Source organism: Hipposideros armiger, unplaced genomic scaffold (assembly GCF_001890085.2).
Source record: "Hipposideros armiger isolate ML-2016 unplaced genomic scaffold, ASM189008v1 scaffold_154, whole genome shotgun sequence".
Classification (NCBI taxonomy): domain Eukaryota; kingdom Metazoa; phylum Chordata; class Mammalia; order Chiroptera; family Hipposideridae; genus Hipposideros; species Hipposideros armiger.
In genome coordinates, this window is record NW_017731504.1 from 2,291,831 (window position 1) to 2,297,848 (window position 6,018).

Consider the following 6,018-nt stretch of genomic DNA (forward strand, 5'->3'; position numbering starts at 1 on the left):
AGGAAGGAAGGAAGGAAGGAAGGAAGGAAGGAAGGAAGGAAGGAACAAAGAAGGAAGGAAGGAAGAAAAGAGAAGAGAGAGAGGCCCACAATGCCCACCCATCACTGAACAGTCCAGGAAAGCCCTATACCTGAGTGTTCTCCTTGGCAGAAAACTCAGCATTGCAAAATTCCTGCAGGGAAACAGGCTAACTTTGGACTTACTGACTTCTTCCCTGAGAAAATCAAAGAACTTAACTGTCCAGAGTAATTCCTCTCATCAGGCCCTCCAGCATTACCCTTAGAAAACATACATAGACCCTGATCTTTTGAATCTGTGATGGCCACTGTTATGACAGGTGCTTCATTTTGCCAAAAGGCAGTAGCATCCCACCCTCCTAGTGAGATGGCTTTTCTAGGATTATCACCTAGATGACACATATTTCATTGCTAGGAGACTATGAAATCTAGAAATTTACAGCTACCACATCTTAAAAGTGTATAGAGTGTTTTTATGTTGAAGTGTGCCAAGAACCTCATGAATATTATCCAAAGGATTAACAAAACTTGTCAACTGTAAAATAAAATGGCACACAAAAGATAAACAGCTGTTTCTTATATAATTTACATTCATAGTATTTGAAGTATATTATGTGTGTTAATATTCATTTATAGTTTTAAGGGCATTTAATCCAAAAAGTTAAAAATCCTCAGCATTGCACAACATTAAATATAACACACACACACAGACACACACACACACACACACACACACACACACACACTGCTTGGAATTATTTGTCTGGCTAGTAACAAGATGAGTGGGGTGGGGACAGAGTGAAAAGGGACCTCTGGGTATTTGAGATGAGCAGATCAGATGGCATAAAAGGAAAAGCTGTGCTTGGAGTCCCCGGGAAAGGGGACCTGTGGTCAACTTTATGGCTGGTTTGGTGGGACAGAGGGGTGGGAGGCCTTTTACACAAACCACTCCTCTCTTTAACTAAACCCAGCCTCCCTGCACCTAGTCCACTATTGAAACCTCTTCTGAGCATTGGTCCTTTCCATGGCGGGTATAAATTCCTTTGGGTTTAGATTTAGAGCTTATCAGCCATCTTCTAAGGAGGTACTTCTAGAAAAACAAGCTAAGATGAGAATGGGAATGCAGCACCACGGGTATCGACAGGAGGAGCCCTAACACATATTTGGAGAGCCCCAAAGAAGAGGTATTAACCAGCTGTGAGGAGCAGGGTGTGGGGGTATGTGAGGGAAGTGTTCCAGGCCAACTGCACTAGATGTTGGGGAACTCAGTATTTTCTGAAGGTATTGAACTCCCTGGTCAGATTTAACCTCCCCCCTTTTTTTTTTTTTTAGCTGAGCCATCCTGCCACCTGTTGGCAGCTCAGCAGCTGCTCAGCTTGGGCTGGACTCGAACCGCTGTTGCTCAGAGCTCAAACTCTTGAGCGAGCTCTTAACCAACTGAGCCACTCGGCCAGCCCTTAACCACTTTTTATAAAGTGCTAAAAATGTGCTAAGCATTGCTATCTGCTTTATACACATGACTTCATGTATTTTATATGAAAACGGATTGAGGAGTTATTTCTAATTTGAACCTCTCTGGCTTCCTGATTATTAAGGACCCCACCCTCACCCCCACCATCAGGCTCAGGTTGCCTGTTCTCCTTCGTCTCCCCCAGGACCCCGCTGCTCAACCTTTTGCTCTCTCCTGCATCGAGCTGCTGCCAAATAGCTTTTCCTGGGGGAGTCTGTCTCACAAAACTGACTAGAAAGGAAGACAAGTCATCCAGCTCCTGTGGTCTCCAGGCACAACACACAGACCTTTTCCTTTTTCTTTTCCTGAAAAATTAAATCAGGAAAACTATTGAGTACTGTTAAAAAAAAAAAGACAACTGTACGATGCCAAAAGTCACAAATACAGGGTCTGAATGTACACGCTTAAGAATGCTTTAAAAATTTCCTCATTTATTATCTTGAGTCCCTTTCTTTGATGGTATTCTCCAATAATACCTTCTTTTGTTCCCAAGGGTATCTCTGATTAAAACTCTCTCCACCCTCAATGTTCAGGTTTTCCTTAGGACATAGTGATTCTCTAATCCATGAAAGGTCTTTCAAGGAGGCATGCCAGGAGGTGCCAGCACAAAACTATAGGTATAAACTGGTGTCTGCTCACTAGCATCCACTGAATCACGTGGACTATGCCTTTGCAGGGCTCAGGAACCAAGTGCTGCCATTACCATGGACTGTTGTCCCACCACAAACAGCCCTTCTCCCCCCCCAGAGCATTTACTCACAGTTCTACTCCCAGACTTGATAATAAAGTCAGGAATTGTCTTTGTTTAATATTGGCTCTCTTCTCAAGAACTCAAGAAAGAGATATCTGAAAGATCTTCTAGAGCTATTACTTGCACCCAAGACCATAGCAGGTCTTTGGCTACGATGCCCATCTCAGTTGAATTCTTATACAATCCATAACCATATCAGCAAGTTTGAATTGGAAGTTTTTGCAGGTCAACTAGGAGAACTAAAACAGTAAATCAGCTCTGTCTCTATATGTGATGTCCAAGCTTCGGAAAGTCCTAAGGGCCATTTTCTTTTTACTCCATAATCACATTCCTTTCTCAGCAGAGTAGTTTTTCCTTAAGAAAAATCTCTTACTTGCATTAACACAACTCCATTCTTTCTAGACATGAGCAGGGATACAGAGTTGTACCTGGTCACCCAGCTGTTCTTTTTAAACAGTAACCTAGTTAATAAGCTGGGGCTTGGCTAAGGAGGAGAGTAAGTCTGTGATGTGAGGTCATCTGAAATGCTCTTCTTCAGCCCAGCGCAAGAGAAAGACCAGGATGAAACAGAAGTGGCCTGGCTCCGCTTTTTAAAACCAGGAATTACTTCATGGTTTTTGACAGACCTCAATTACTAGTGCATTATTTTTATGGACTTTTCTTTTGCTTCAGTAACTGGCAGCAATCTTAAAAAAAAAATGACTTCCTTCTTAAAACTTATTTTAAAATTTAAGATAACACAGAGCATGTTTGGGCTTTTGTAGAGCTGAAATAAATGAAGTTTGCCTTATTATTAAGTTTACATTTACAACCATAAGCCAAAACAAGGCATTATAGGGTTAGCAGCTAAGGGCAAGGATTATGAGACCAGGCTGCCAGGATTCAAATTCTAGCTCTACCATCCAAGAGTTACATAGTGCTGGGCAAATTAGTTAACTTCCACGTACCTCAATTTTCTCATCTATAAAAAGACAAGAATCATTTCACTGAAATGTAAAAAAACATACAATATACAACAGGCAAAAGAGAAAATTGGTAAATGAGGAGCTCATTTTGTTCCAGTTAAAGCCTTATGTTCTGGACATCCAGGTGGCTCAGTTGGTTAGAGTGCATGCTCTGAGCAACAGGGTTGCCGGTTCGATTCCCACATGGGGCAGTGAGCTGCGCCGTCTACAACTAGATTGAAAGTGGCAGTTGGACTTGGAGCTGAGCTGCACCCTTCACAACTAAGTTTGAAGAACAACAACTTGACTTGGAGCTGATGGATCCTGGAAAAAACACACTGTTCCCCAATAAAGTTAAAAAAAAAAATCCTTATGTCCCGCACTATTCTTTCCCACTGAATATTTTTATAAAATAATCAGCACAAAAAATCCAAGCTGATACCAAAAAAAAAAGCTAATTTATTAATACATTTGGCTTTCAGAGTGTTCAGTTGATAATAATATGGGGATTTCAAGCACTAAAGACTCTACATGTTCATTAGGGAGATGGTTTCTGGGAAATTTTAATTTTCTATTGATACCTAATTATAAAAGTGGAAGCACTTTAAAGTCTTAGTGTACTCAATCAGATTATTTCCCTTTTGATCCTCTGTAACTCATTAAAATTAATAGTAAAATACACTTAGATGCAGAACAAAAATTAGCCCAGTAAAATATAAAGAAAATGAGGATACACAGTGGTCCTTTCAAACTGTGCTGAACACAACCAGAGAGGTCTTTCCAGGGGTCATTGTATGGACGGACACACACACACACACACACACACACACACACACACACATACCACACTTCCATATGTATGTGTGTATGTATATACACATACAGTGGTTAAGAGCATGTGATTCCAAATCAGGAAGCCAGAGTTTAAACCCAGCCTGTCCTTAGTAGCTGTGTAATTGCCTTTGAGACTTTCAGTGTGTTATTTAATTTCTCTAGTCTTCAGTTTTCTTATCCATAAAAAAAGTTAAAATTAATACTAATCTCATGAGTTTGTGGAAATAAAAAGCTAATGTATACAATGCACTTGGGTGAATGCCTAAAATATAGTAACGGGTCAACAATGACAGCTATTAATTATCAAGAAGGCCTGGTTCCCTTGAAGCAATGTCCCAATCATTGGACATGTGGTCTTACCCATATATTTTTAATAATATGCACACATATATTCAAATATACCCAGGCACAGATATATATATATATATATATATATATATATATATATATATATTTTTACTTTAATCAATATGTCTAATTATAATTAACCAAATGACATGCCTGAATCTTAGCTCTAGTAANAGAAGGCCTGGTTCCCTTGAAGCAATGTCCCAATCATTGGACATGTGGTCTTACCCATATATTTTTAATAATATGCACACATATATTCAAATATATACAGGCACAGATATATATATATATATATATATATATATATATATATATATATATAATTTATTGCACACTACAATGCCTTAGTGACCAAATGACATGCCTGAATCTTAGCTCTAGTAAGTAAAACACCAAGGTTCAAATGTATGGCTACCCATCTCAAAACTGATAATCTTACATATTACTTCTGATCAAATTCTGACAGAAGGTAAGAAACTGGTTGGGGAATCCCATTCTTTAGTAAGTATACTATAGGCCACAGCAGTACAGGGCTGCCATTCACCCAGGTCATTGGACAAGTGGCCTTTTCCAACCTCAGGATGTCTGTGTAACACTGAGGTCTGGTCTACTTCTGTCTCTTTCCCAGACTGATACAAGCTTGCCAGCCCAGGCATTAGGGTAGATTTAGTGGTCAGAATTTAGTGTTCAGATGTAGCATTCTGGCTTCATTTCTTGATCAATTAACTTGTCTCTGGATGCCTAGTATCATTAGTGAAAACGTGTCCTGATGCAAAGTCCAAGGTAGGTCCACCTACATAGAAGCAAGTGCTTCCTCCTCTCTCCTGTGGCAGGATGCATTGTTAGAAGTGTGTTCCTAAAGGATGGTAGGTGGGGCCTTCATGCCCACATAAGCACAGTCCCACAGCCCTGGATGCTGCCGCAGAAACTTCCATGAAGCGCAGGGCAACTGCAGAATTTTGTTCATGTCTTACAGTGATTTGCAGTCTACTTCACACACAAGATCACAGCCTGGGTCTGCATAGAGGTTGGAGCTTCCTATATATATGGTCAACCTTTACCTTTCTTTTTCTCCCTACTTGTTTCTGTTGTTTGCTAAATCCCTTCTTCAGGAAGATTTGTCTGTCACTGATCAGAAAGTCAAAGCAACTGTCTTCGGGGGAAACACTATTCCAGCTACAGCATGTTGTGTGGTCTGCTTGGCAGGAAGTTTCTTAACTCACACAGTCTCCTCATAGTCTGGGAACTCCAATGAAACCAGTTGGCTGCATTAATTTAGTGGTGTTACTGCTCCTGTCCCCACCCTCCAATATGAAACCTATTTTAGAGCATTCTTCGGTATACTAACTTCTTTGGCTTGATCGGAAAGCCTCCTTCTAGCATCAGTCCTTATTTCAAAACTCTGAATTCTGGACTTTACCCACCCTGTGTCTCCATCCTTTGAGAACTGAGATCCAGATATCTAAATTCCTCATTAACCATGCACACACCTGTTACTATTCTACTTTGAACCAAAAGTAAAAGTCAGTGAGTTTTGTATCTAAAGCCACAAAAAGAGTCTCTTTAGAAGGCCAAACAAATGTCATAAGAATCTTTTGAGGGGAATGAGAG

The 6,018-nt window shown here is 40.2% G+C and overlaps 1 protein-coding gene across 1 annotated transcript in view; it reads right to left on the reverse strand.

Annotated features, from left to right (window-relative positions):
- The window catches only part of MORC1 (MORC family CW-type zinc finger 1), a 193,247-nt gene that overhangs the window by 26,671 nt on the left and 160,558 nt on the right, over positions 1-6,018 (reverse strand). The window lies entirely within an intron of this gene.